This window comes from Hordeum vulgare, chromosome 1H (assembly GCF_904849725.1).
Source record: "Hordeum vulgare subsp. vulgare chromosome 1H, MorexV3_pseudomolecules_assembly, whole genome shotgun sequence".
In the NCBI taxonomy this organism is placed as follows: Eukaryota; Viridiplantae; Streptophyta; class Magnoliopsida; order Poales; family Poaceae; genus Hordeum; species Hordeum vulgare.
The window spans coordinates 314481654-314496097 of NC_058518.1; the positions used below are offsets into that span (position 1 = coordinate 314481654).

At 45.3% G+C, this 14444-nt stretch overlaps 2 pseudogenes; one reads left to right on the forward strand and one right to left on the reverse strand.

The window, feature by feature from the left end:
* Positions 1 to 7157: 7157 nt before the first annotated feature.
* On the forward strand, positions 7158 to 8314 carry LOC123398880 (annotated as a pseudogene).
* Positions 8315 to 10978: 2664 nt separating this feature from the next.
* LOC123410172 lies at positions 10979 to 11816 on the reverse strand (annotated as a pseudogene).
* Between the last annotated feature and the right edge of the window lie 2628 nt (positions 11817 to 14444).

Here is a 14444-nt window from a genome sequence, read left to right on the forward strand (position 1 = left end):
AAAAAATCCTAGAGGTTGTCACGAAAGACTTTTTCTGCTGCCGCAAGTCTCTGTTCCACCATGAGCCCATCTGAAGCTCCGTTCCGGCACCCTGCCGGAGGGGGGTCGACCACAGAGGACCTCTTCATCAACCTTGTTGCATTCATGATGATGTGTGACTAGTTCACCACACACTTATGGGTTCATAGTAAGTACCTAAATGGACATGTGTCTCTTCTGATCTTCAATACAATGATCATCGCATCTTTGCTTTGATCCATCCGATGTAATTATTTTCGGTGGTGTGTTTGTTGGCGTCCGTTGAATTGTTGGTTTATGTTCAGATTATTTGAGTCTTATTTGAAATTCTTAAGATTCTTATTTGCATGATCATTATCGCTTCGTAATTCTCTCCGGTCTATTGATTTTCTTTGGCCAAGTGGATTGATCTTTCTTCAGTGAGAGACAGGGGCGGAGCTGCATCTGCATCTACCTTCTTGCACTGTTGCTAGTTTAGCCTGATGCATTTATGCACATGCTTGATCCAAATGCTAAACTATCAGTAAAAACAATTTGACCCTGTTACCCGTGCAACAAGGTAGCTGCATGCAGCTCCGCCCCTGGTGAGAGAGGTGTGTTGTAGTGGGTTCAATGTGACAAGTTTCTATATCCCAGTGTCAGAAGGGGACAAGATGTGTCTTTGTGTTGTTCCCACTAAGGATAAAACGATGGGGGTTCATTCATATTGACTGAGTTTACTTTGTGTCATCGTTCTCCATGCATTACTCTGTTTATCATGAACTTAATATGTGGAGAGGAAAGCATAGAAGCGCTCTTAAAGTGGAGTAGTAGTAATAGGTGTATGCAGGAGTCACCCTATTTGTATTGGACGTGATGCCTATATACACATGATTATTGCCGTGAAAATCGCATAACTATCCACTTTTCTATCAATTGCTGAATAGTAATTTGTTTACCCACCGTATGCGTATTTTCATGAGAGATGCCGCTAGGGAAAACTATGGCCCCTGGGTCTATTCAATTATATATTTACAATACTATCAATACCTTGCTGCCATTATTTTTCTATTATTTTATTTTGCAATTTACAATTACCTACTTTCATCCACACACTTCACTTGATTGCAAATAACGAGATCAAGGGGATTGACAACCCTCTTGCCAGCGTTGGGTGCAAGTTGTTTGCCCTTTTGTATGCATCCGCTGAAGATGGTTGTGGATTGATATTCCTATTGGTTCAATAAACCTTGGTTTCATAACTCAGGGAAATACTTACTCGTATGTGCTGCAATTACCCATTCCTCTTCACGGAAAACCCAACGCAGATCACAAGTGCGAGGAAGGATTTCTCGCACCGTTGTTGCTGAATATCATCACCAACTATCAAGTAAATCCAAACAAATTATCATTCACTTGTTCTTCTTTTTATTTACTGCTATATTTAGTTTTTCTCATAAAAAAATTGTCTTTGCTTGTTGCTAGTTTACTTCTTTGCTTGCTAGTTTACTTGTCCTGCTTGTTACTGTGCTTGCTCGGTCACCATGTCTCAAGATACTACTAAGTTGTGTGACTTCTCAAATAGTAATAACAATGATTTTATTAGTACTCCTATACAACCCGCCACTAGTGCGGAGGTTTTTTATATTACTGCGGCATTGCTGAATCTTGTGACGAAAGATCTATTTTTGAGAAGTCCTAATGAGGATCCCTCTTCACATCTTAATACCTTTGTTGAGCTCTATGATATGCAAAATAAAAAGGACATGGATAATGATATTGTGAAATTAAAATTATTTCCTTTTTCACTAAGAGATAAAGCTAAAGCTTGGTTTTCATTTTTACCATGTAATAGTATTGGAACATGGAATAAGTATAAAGATTCTTTTATTGCCAAGTATTTTCCTCCTGCTAAGATCATGTCCCTTAGAAATCAAATAATGAATTTTAAACAACATGATACAAACATGTTGCACAAGCTTGGGAGAGAAAGAAATTGATGATAAGAAATTTCCATACTCATGGTTTAAACTTGTGGATGATTATCAAAAATTGCTATGTTGGACTAAACTTTGTGCCAACAAATATTCTAGATATTCTTGCAGGTGGTACCCTTATGGATGTGACCCTAGGAAAGGCCACAAAATTTCTGGAAAACACCATGACCAACAATTCTCAATGGCATACCGAAAGAGCTCCAACTGGTAAGAAGGTAAACTCTATTGAGGAAATCACTACTTTGAGTGAAAAAGTGGATGCTCTTATGAATATGGTTGGTAGCAAAAATACCGAGGTTGATCCAAATGATATGCCATTGTCTACTTTTATTGAGAAAAATAATGATGCTATTGATGTGAATTTTATCTCGCGGAACCATTTTTACAACAATGCTTATAAAGGAAATTTCAATGCTAGGCCGTACCTCGAGAATTCCTCTAACAACTATGGAAATTCTTACCGTAATTATTATGGAAATTCTTACCGTAGTTATTATGGAAATTCTTCTACAAATGCTAATAGAATGCCCTATTATCTTTAGAACACAATTAAAGAATTCATTAATTCTCAAAAACTTTTAAAAACTATTATACAATAAAAGTTGCATGTGATCGATACTTTGGCTAAAAACATGGATATAATTGCTCCTGATGTAGAAACTCTTAAAAACAAAGCTTTGCCGCCTAAGCATGATTTTAACGAGACTATTAAATCTATACAAATATCTTTGGCGACTTCTATGGGAAATCAGCCGGACCGTCTGCCGTTGGATCCATCCCCTTATAGCTGATGAATGGGTCAATGCGAGCAACCACGCGACCGCGTCGTCCATGGGGAAGCAGCCGCATGCTCACAATAGGATCCGCGCCCCTCCCCCCTCGCTGGCGGTGCAATAAAGCTCCACAACACGCATGGCGACGCTGTATTGTAGCACCCGACGTCGTCGGCAAGTGATGTCTGCTGCAGCACCGCCCGCTACAACGTAGCTGTGGGCGTACCAGTGAAGCTCCATTGCAGCCGTCGGTGAAGCTCCATTGCAGCATGACCCTCTGCATTGCAACTTCAGGCACCGGTGAAGCTCCATTGTAGCACCGCCTCCTGCATCGCAGCTCCAGGCCCGCCGACGAAGCTACATTGCAACCGTGGGTGAAACTCTATTGCAACCTTCGACCCCCTTGAATGCGAGTTGCTGCGCAGCGAGCTGCGTTGCAACACCAGCAACGTGCTTCGTTATAGTGTTGACGGTGTGATGTGGCCGCCTCCGGCAGCTGCGCCTCCAGACTCCCTTGCGCGAGAGCTGCTGGCGGTGAGCTACGTTCTAGAACCTGGGGTGAGCTTCGCTGTAGCATCAGACAACGTGATGTGGATGCCTCCGGTAACTGTGCCTCCATGTTGAGTTGCAACGCCGGCATGGTGTGCCATAACTCTGGCCTGCCTCTTCCCGTTGTTGAGTTGCAGCACCGACGCGAGCGGTGGTCGTCGTTCTTGCTTTCGGATCACATCAGCGGTGCACGGTGGTTGGAGTTCTTGCTCTCCCAACACGATGAACAAAGAGATTTAGAAAAGGGGGAAAGAGAGGAAAAAGAAACGAGTGGAGGAGAGTGTGTGTCGTGGAAGAGATAAGGCTGCAAGCGTAGAGGAGAAGTGGTGGTGGCGGGGTACGTGTCGCACGAAGGAAGCGGCTTAAGATGGAGGAAAAATCAGTCGGTTGACTTTAATACTTTTCCAATATATATTGATGAAAATAAGGAGAGAACACTAAGTTGCAAGCTAAGCGGGAACTCTTAGAAAAAGCTCTTCCACCCGATTTTTACCGGAATCAAGATGAAGATCTTAAAATGATTGGTACTTCTCCTATTGAATCTTTGTTTACCTCTATGAATATAAATGATAAAGGGACCGGATATGAGTCAAGTTTAGTTAGAGAGTGTCGGGGATGTTCCATCCGGATATAACCGACTAAAGGTTTGACCCGACCTATAGCTTGATAGCTCTATGGGTCACCCCATTTTCCGGGTTAAGATAAAGATAACATGGAAGAATCAAGGGCTCAGTGACGAGACCCGGCAGGAGACCGGCTTGACAAGGAGCCCAATATGTCGGTATGTATGGTAAGGCTCAAAGGCCCAGTGTGCACCCTGACGAAAGGCGGCTCATGGAGAGGCCTGGAGGGCCGGATCGTAGAGAAGGCCCAATAAGAGGAAGAATCCCCTCACAAGAGAAGAAAGATCCGGATTAGAATTCAAGACAGACTAGTCCTAGTTGTAGTCCTATTAGGACTCGATGTGTAATCCCGCACCTTCAACTTATATAAGGAGGGGCAAGGCACCCCAAAAGGGACAAGTTTAAGTCATTAGAGATAGACATATTAGAAATCCTTGGGACTAGAGGTAGCGAAAGTGCATCCTTGCAATCGAGATCATCATCATCATCAATACACACAAAGCAGGACGTAGGCTTTTACCTCCATCGGAGGGACTGAACCTGGGTAAAACTCACGTCTCTCGATTTTGATCAACCCCGTTCAAGCTACCACCTAATTGCGATGGCCTCACACCTAAGTCCTTTCATCAGACAACTACCGTGACAAAACCACGACAGTTGGCGTCCACCGTGGGGCCAGTGCACGATGGTGTTGTGTTATTGGAGGCAGCTCTTTAGGAATTTAGAAGCTCGCGATTGAGAGGATGAAGAAGAGCTGACACGGAACAAGGGCACAACCCTACACGGGACAACCTTGGGCACAACAGGCAGTATGAGACTGGATTGAGTTCAAGAAAATTAGGGTTGCACACTATTCCGCCGCTGCCATCCCAAAAATTTGCCGCAGCCAACAGGATTTTCATCGTGCACGACCGCATCCAAGATTGATAGGAATTCTGGAAGAATCTACGCCGGGTCCAAATTCACCAGTCAAGGATTAAAAAAATTTCAGCAATAGCACAAATCAGATCAAAGTAAAAAAGTCAACTACTCCCGCATACATCAGTTCTGTTGATAAAATCAAATCAAAGGTCCTGTTTGGATCCATGGGTTAGAGTTAGAGTTGGTTAGATTGGACCAAACTAACCTCAAAACATCCAAACATGAGGGTTAGAGTTGGTTAGATGCATCTAATCCATCCAAAAAAAACTAACCCATCCAAGAGGTGCTTATTTGGGTTAGAGTTAGGTGGGATCTAGAAAAAAGTTACTTTTCCCTCTACCTTCACCACACTAAATTCAGGTTAAAGTAGTAAAATGATTGGACCAGGTTTAAGGTTTAAGGTTTTTCTCGGGTTAGTTTGGTTAGAGTTAGTTTAAGGTTTTTCTCGGGTTTAAGGTTAGAGTTAGAGTTAGTTTAAGGTTTTTCTCGGGTTAGAATCTGACTCTAACCTTTAACCGAGTTAGAGTATTCAAACAGGGCCAAAATCAATTCCATTCTCGAGATTACAAACATAAGAATATGTCGTCCATACGCGGAAACTCCCGTCGGTCGACTCGGTCTGTTTTGACTTGCGTGGCAGGTGCTCTGCCGATTTCATTAAGAGGGAAAACAAATACAGAATGACCCGATTTATGAGGAAAACCAGGCCGAAAACCATTGAACTAAAAAGAAAAGAAAGAAAGAAAAAACAACCACCGATACAACACGAACAAACCACCTCCACAAATCGCAACCTCTGTCCGAAATGATAGTGAGCAAGATCTTCAAAGCAAGATATTCAAAGACTCAATCGACTCGGTCTTTGCTACGGACAATGGGACCTTCAAAGAAAAGAGAGAAAAAAAACCAGTCCCATACGAAGATGATTTGATGGCGAGGCAACATTGTATAGAGGCATAAGATAACATGAAGAACTAATACACGCCCGCGCCCGCCCCTCGCTGTTGCGACCTCATCTCCTACGAAGCACCGATACGGCTGAAATCTCTTTATCGCCGTTTCGGAAGTTGCCGATACTCCGATATGCCCGATACATCGTACTCCCTCCGTACCTAAATATAAGTCTTTTAAGATATTTCATTAGGTGTCTACATACGGAGTAAAATGAATGAATCTATATTCTAAAGTATGTCTATATATATCCATATGTAGTTCATTAGTTGAAACTTTAGAAAGACTTATATTTAGTAACGGAGGGAGTAGATACGAGTATCCCAGGAGTATCCTCTTTTCTGATTTTTAAAGAAGGAAAAAAAATCTCGATATGGGTTGGACACACATGCGACACGTCTAGGACACGGCGAGCCCACGAGCACTGAACCTAGTTTCTTGCATTCTATCAACCAGTCCAGATCGAGCCAACCATCGAGGACGACACAGGATCGCTGCTGCCGCCGCTGCCGTCATCTGTGGCTCGCCGTCGCTGCCTCTGCCCCCTTGCTCTCCGCCGCTGCCTCCATCTGTGGCTCGCCGAAAGGTTAACAAATTCCCCAAGCTTGATGCTGTACTGATGGATCTGGCTACGTAAACTAGTATCTCTTGTCTGTTTGCCGCAACAAAATCAATAGCTAGCTCCGCACGAGGCTACGAGCGTGTAAATGGATCCATATCCATCCAACGTAACACAGGCTAGTCTTATGTGTATTGTAGTACTATACTTCGATCAAACACTGGTGCTTGTTTGTCTTGGTTGGATAGAATTGCTATGGCCATTTGAGAATTCAGAATTGAAACTTGCTGGAACTTGTTGGAGGCTGAGAACAAGGAAGTTTATATTAATTTCATTATTTGGTATGCTACTGCTACAAGCCAACCTGGATGACCATTCAAGACAAGAAAAGAAAGTCGGCATATGGAAGCAATCAGGCTACCAGTGCGGTGGTATATATCTTGATCTCATCTTACAGTTTATTATGTTACTTTTTATTAATTATATAATCTTTACCTACTAATAAAGTAAGGATAACTTCTGTCCGTACGTCATTGAAATTGCCTCTGAAGTTGGTCAAAATTGCCCACCAATGCCACCCGTAAGTCAAAAACGATTCAGTTTTTTCTTTCACCGGCCCACACGTATTATCTGAACCTATGCCGCCATATTATATCCATAGTGAAGGACTAGCAGGATGGAGAGAGTCTTGCTCTTCTTAGCTGAAGACCCAGGTTCGATTCCCTCTGCACTCTGTTTTGCTTTTTCTTTTTTAGTTTTCCTGCCCCCTTGGATCCGATCTGGCTGAGGACGGGGCGCCGGCGAGCGTCGCGGCGCATATGTGGACGGGCTCCCCGTACTCCTTGCCGTCCTCGAGCGCCTCCTCCAGAAGCACTTCTCCGCCCCTCGCCGGCTCCTCCAAGTCCATGCCCTCCTCCTCGCCTCCGGCACGCTCTCCACCTCCCACGCCGCCGCCACCTTCCCCTACAACTGCCTCATCCATGCCCACCTCCGCCTCCCTGCTTCCATAATCACCCCGCTATGCGCCACCCTCCGCCTTTTCTCGGCCATGCTCGCCGCCGGGGCGCGCCCCAACGGCCACACGTTCCCTTCCATCCTTAGGTTCGCCTCCGCCTCCGGACCAGCCACCAGGGCCTTCCACGCGCAGTGTCTCCGCTGCGGGCTTATGGCTGATCGCTTCATTGTATGCTCGCTGGTCAGCTCCTATGGTCGAGCTGGCCGTCTCGGGTGTGACGCATCTAAGGTGTTTGACGAAATGGCCAGCCCGGATCTGGTCTCCTCTAATGCCAGGCTTGATATGATATGCCTCGTCGGAGACGTGGCTGCGGCTAGAGAATTCTTTGAGCGGATGGTGGTGAGGGATGTGGTGTCTTGGACGACGCTCATCTTTGGTTATCCAGGAATGGGTGCCACTCAGATGCTGTTGAGGCCCTCAGGAGATTTTTGTTGGACAACATCGGGCGGCTCGGGGAGGCCACATTGGTCAGCGTGCTCTCGGCTTGTGCAAACTTGGATGGTGCCGGGGGGCTTGCGGTCGGGACGGTTGTTCATGCATATGTTTTTCGGCATGAGGCTGACTCTACAGCGTTCTTGGAAACGACGTTGATCGACATGTATGGGAAGTATGGGAAGCTTGACTGTTGCAGGAGAGCCTTTCAGATTGTATGTGAGAAGGAGGCATGTACGTGGAATGCATTGTTGTCTGCACTAGCTAATCATGGGAAAGAGACTGAAGCACTGGTTATGTTTAACTTGATGATAGTTGGAGGGTTCTTGTCGAATCAGACCACATTTCTTGCTCGTGTTTCACACCTGTGCCATTCCTTGACTAGAGTTTGTTTGTTGCAAATATTGCTCTTCTGGGAATACTGTTTGTTTCTCATGACTTGTACCTTTGGGAAAATATTAAACCACATCATATTCAAGCTTATAACATTTATTTGACATAAATAAAGAATCATATTCTTATTCACTGAATCGGACGGGGTACTTTTGATTCGCAAGCTTGCAAAAAGGCTGTAATAGAAAACATTTACATTATTATACACATTTATTACAATTAATGCTGCATAATGGCACTACAAGAAGGTTGGGTACTTTTTTATTGTCCGGTGCAACGCACGGGCATTTGTACTAGTGTTATTATTATTTATATATGCTTGTCGTATCGTCGTATTGCTGTTTTTGAAACTATCGTATCCCGTATCGCCGTACCGTATCACCGAATCAGTGTCGCCGTATCGGTCCTTGTAGCTCATCTCCGCCTTGCACCTCCGAGCCGGCCCTGTCTCAGTTGCGCCCCGCCTCCACCAGGAGACCCTCCGAGCCGGCCCCGTCTCGGTCACGCCTCGCCTCCGTCGGCGCCTCTCCGAGTCGGCCCTGTCTCGCCCTTGCGCATGCCTACGCCTACCCGGCTCCGCCTCCGCTCGCCGAGGTAGCTCCGCCTTTCCCTTCCATGCGCCCGCGTCCGGCTGGCTTCGCTAGGCCTCACTGTTAGTTTTGAAGAGAAGGAATTGTACATCGATAAATCTTATTGATCGTGCAACAGGCACATATATAGGTACAAGGGGTGCGACCGGTATGTTGTCTTCCAAGAAAGAGGTAAATACAGAGGGGAGATAGACACTACAGGTACGACGTACAAACCCGGACCTACATACGTACAAATATGTTTAACACCCCCCCCCCCCCGCAGTCGAAGCGTCGCCAGTGACGAAAAGACTGGACCGGAAACTCTCGATTGTCGAGGTAGGAAGTCCCTTCGTCATCACATCGGCAAACTGCTGATCGGTGGGTACATGCAAAACACGAACACGACCAAGTGCAACGTGCTCCCGAATGAAGTGGATGTCAAGCTCAATGTGCTTCGTCCGACGATGGTGAACAGGATTGGCAGAGAGGTAGACCGCGGAGACATCGTCGCAGTAGACAATCGTGGCCTTGGGAACCTCACATAGCAACTCCTAGAGCAACTATAGAAGCCAGGAACACTCGGCGACGGCGTTAGCCACAGCTCGGTACTCCGCCTCGGGGCTTGATCGTGAAACTGTGGGTTGTCGCTTAGAACGACCACGAGATCAGTGGGGAGCCAAGGTAGATGCAGTAGCCAGAGGTAGAGTGCCAGGTGTCGGGACACCCAACCCAGTCGGCGTCGGAGTAGGCGACAAGGCTGATGTCAAAGGATGTCGTCAGGGTGAGACCCATAGTCGTGGTGCCACGGATATACCGAAGGATGCGGTGCACCAAAGACCAATGGGTGTGACTTGGGGAGTGCATGTGAAGGCACACCTCCTGAACCACATATTGAAGATCCGGCCGCGTTAGCGCGAGGTACTTGAGAGCACCGACGATGGAGCGGTAGAAGGGGGCGTCGGACACCGGAGATCCCTCGACGGCGGATACCTTTTCCTTCGTGTCGACAGGTGTAGAAGCGGGCTTGCAGTTAAGCATGCTCGCTCGCTCCAACGGTTCAAATGTGGACGTCAACCATCCACTAACCATGAGGGAGTCCGAGTTCTCGATCATGACCACGAAGCTTACATGGGCTCCTAGATTTGAACCATACTTTGACCAATCACAATGGTAGGAGTATCATGGAGTACAACTATGGCCTGACCCGGAGTGGAAGGTTGTGAAACGAGGAAGATGAAAGACAAAGCATTTTAGAGGATACATGGATGGATCGGGCCATGGTGGTGGCAGAGAAATGGGGAACAACCAATTCCAAGAACCTACTGAGAGATCACATTGTGGAGAGTGCAGTGTAACAGGGCACAACACAAGAAGGTGTACAAAGCCAAACAAGAAGTCAAAAAACAATGATTCCAGGTCAAGCCAACCAAGTCCTAGCCAACATGGTCATAGCCAACCAAGTTCAAGCCAACAAGGGACGGGTCAAGCAAGCACAAACCAACCCAAGCACAAAACCCATCAATAGCTCGCTCAACACTAAAAACAAAACCCATCAGTAGTCTTTATTGTGCATGATTTTGTTACCTGTGAAGCTGTGTGTCGGTGTCCACCCACTCCGGCGGGTGTGGCTGAAACAACCCAAATTGATGCATCACACGATGCGGGAGATGAAACTCAACCGCCCAATTGCATATAAGGGGACAACGCATTAGCCAAAGATGTTTTTCCTGCAGGCATATTGGATTGAGCTCGAACGTTTGTGCATCACCAAAGTTTGACCCGGCACCATATGGCTGCCATTCCACCTACAACACAACATAAAAGGCACAATTCATTTTACTTACAACAAAAGCTGGAAGTCAACTCTGAAACCATACCTGCTCGGCGGTAAGCGAATCCATCTCGTTGGTGCATTGCTTGTACAATAGATTCACTTCGCTTGCCACCTCCGATACCACGTCCCACTTGTAAGCCCAGGTAGGAAGCCGTACAGGGTTGCCGTGGTCATCCCAGGTATTCCACTTTGAGGTTTTAGGGCATCCAACAGGAAGGCGTTCCCAACTCCATATCGAAAGTAGGAGCATACAACCACCAACTCCACCGTCCTTTGTGGACCTGCGACAAGCATCGTCCAACTACAAGTAACAACAAACATGCATCAGTTTAGCAGAAAAGTATAACAGAGAGTACTTACTATTAACAATTTATTACGTCCCGATACAAGTAAGCTAGTGCGGCCGAGCCCCAACTAAACTTGTTGTCGAAAACAATCAATGCTTTCAGCCACATCCATGGAGCATTCTTGCCAGTGCCGTCAGCGAAGATAGTCCTAGAGATGACATACCACATGTACACGCGAGCATACGTCTGGATCACCTCGTCATTTGCGTCCTGAGGACAATGAGAAAAGTTGGCAGCAATCCAAGTGAAAGGAGAGCCGGCTGGGACTCTATCTTTCTACCCTCCATCTTCTACCTCCGGCTCTGGAGGCGACATACCAATAAAGGCCTCCATTTGTTGTCGCCATCCCTCGGAATCAGTGCTCATACAAAGAGGCTTCCCCTCGATCGGAAGTGCGGTGATCATGGAAATATCTTGAAGAGTCATTGTCATCTCTCTGGTACGGAGGTGAAAACTATGTGTCTCCGGCCTCCACCGATCAATAAGTGCAGTGACTGCCGCAGCGTTCAGATTGGGCATTGACCGACTCACAAGCTGAATGAATGGAAGGAGTCATGTCATCTCGATGTATGGTGTGTACCGCTCATCGTACTGCATTACAGTCGATGCCCCGTGAGACCGGATCTTCAAGGGCATAAGCTCCTGCAAACAGATAGGAGTGAGTGATATCAGTACATTTTCATCTTATTAAATACATGATTTTTTATCATATGATCTACTTACCATTTGCTTCTCCGACATCAAATAGGCCCGGTGTTCAACGTCATAAACATCATTCAAAAGCCACACCATCCTACAAATCACAAAAAAAATACTCATATTCAAAAAAATACTCATCTACTAACCCACTCATCTACATATTACTCATATCCTAACTACTCATATGAATCTACTCATATCCTAACTACTCATATCCTAACTACTCATATCAATCTACTCATATCCTAACTACTCATACTAAGTACTCATATGAAGCTACTCATATCCTAACTACTCATATCCTAACTACTCATATGAATCTACTCATATCAATCTACTCATCTACTTATATCAATCTACTCATCTACTCATCTTCAAACAAAAACCAATTCCATTTGGATAGAGGGATGGGAAACGGAAGAGATTACCTCGTAGCCAACCTTGGGGGATCAATCCACGGAAGAAATCACCAGATCTGAAGGGGATGGGGGAGGGGATTCGGACCTGGAGTAGAGCCAGCCGCCGCCGGTTTGAATGGGGCAGGGGAATGAGGAGGGGTGGGGAGGGGGCTGGCCCGTGGCTGTATAAGTCAACATGTGGCGCCTAAGCGTTCGGTGCCACACATTATAATGTGTGACGCCTGAGGCTTAGGCATCACACTGCCTGGGGGATGGGCCCTCTCTGCCAGGTGGTTAGGGCGTGTGGCGCCGACGGCTTAGGCGTCACACAGTGTAGTGTGGCGCCTAGGTGTCGGACGCCACACAAAAGGGTCATACGCGTGAAATCTTTCACGTGAGGGTTCACTTTGTGAGTTCTTTCCCCCGAGGGGTCATTTTTGTCAATTTTGCCGTCCCTAACGGCACTGCTCACAGCAACTGCGGAACTGCGCCCCTTGGGTCAAGCTACTAGAATTCAGCACCGACCCCTTGCTAGGTGGAGTCCCTTCTACTGGTTATGTGGACTCAACCTACGGGTATGACACCACCGCAGCCCACTATGCTTGGTATTATTGTTCTGCCTATACCAATACACAGGAAAGACCAACTACAGCTAATTACACGACGTCTTCACCTGAGGGTGATATCCATTAGAGTATAAATTACAATGTGTTCTTATCGACGAATCACGTGATATATCCGTCAAAGAGCAAATGGCGGTAATGTTAAGGTTAGTAGTGGTTAATTATTCTTTTTAGTTGTTATTTTATAGTTGTTTCATACTTTTATTAAACCTTGTTCCGAATTTTGTGTAGGTATGTTAATGATAAAGGGAAGGCAGTGGAACGATTTCTCTCTATATACCATATGAGTGAGACTACATCAGAGGCACTAAAGGTAGCTCTTGTTGACATTCTTGGTCATTAAAAGATACCCATTCATAGGCTCCCAGGGCAGGGATATGATGGAGCTTCAAATATGAGAGGTGAATTCAATGGTTTGCAAAAGAAAAATTCTTGATGAGAACCCTTATGCCTTTTATGTGCATTGCTTTGCCCATCGTTTACAGTTGGTGGTAGTCTCAGTTGCTAGTTGTTGCTCATCTATTCATGATTTGTTTGAGTATGTATCCTTGATTGTGAGCACAACTACTGTATCTTGCAAGAGAAGGGATTCACTGAGAGAGGAACGTCGTCAAAATATCTTAGAATGACTTGAGAGCGGTGAGATATTTAGTGGAACAGGTTTGAACCAAGAAACAAATATAGAAAGACCCGGGTATACTAGATGGGGTTCACACCATACAACTTTGCTTCGTTTGAGTCAGATGTGGAAGTCAGTCATATATGTGCTTCGTGACGTAAATGATGAAGGTTGTGGACCATCTCAAGCGGCGGGTTTGATAGAAATAATAAAGAGTTTTAAATTTTCTTTTGTGCTACATCTTATGATAAGGTTGCTTGCTATCACAAATGAACTCTCACAAGTCTTGCAAAGAAAAGATGTCAACATTGTGAATGCCATTGAACTAGTTGATGATGTCAAAACTCGATTGGCCTCTATGAGAGAAAGTGGTTGGGACAGCTTGTTCGATGAAGTCCAACACTTTTGTGTCGCCAAAGGTTTTCCTGTGCTTGATATGAATGAACGAATACCGGTTCGAGGTCGTTCAAGGCTTGATCGTGTGACTTACACTAATCTTCATTTCTATCGAGTTGAGATCTTCTATGTTGCCATTGACAAGATATGCACTGAGATGAATCATCGCTTTAACGAAGCATCTTCAAATATAATAGTGGCCTTCTCATGTCTTCATCCAAAAAATTCATTCTCCAAGTTTGATGTTGACAAGCTTGCTAGCTTAACTCAAGTTTATCATGGAGATTTTTCTAGTGGTGATCGTGCAATTATAAGAGACCAACTTGAAATTTACATTCTTTATGTACGAAGGCATGATGCCTTTTCTTCTTGTAAAGATCTGGAAACTTTGGTGACAAAGATGGTCGAAACTGAGAAGCATTTGGTTTTCCCATTGGTTTACAGACTCATGGAGTTGGCTTTGTTATTGCTGGTCTCAACGACATCGGTTGAAAGATCTTTCTCGGTAATGAAGATTATCAAGTCTAAATTGCACAGCAATATGAATAACACATGGTTTAATCACTTGATGATTTGCTACACCGAGCAGGAGATTTTTAAAGGACTTGATGATGACGCTATCATTAAACGGTTTCAGGCCATGAAGTTCCGGAAAGGGCTATTGCCTAGGTCCAATTAGCAGACTAGTAGTATGGTTCATTCTATCTAATGTGTTTAATCTCAATGAAAAATATATAATTTGGCTA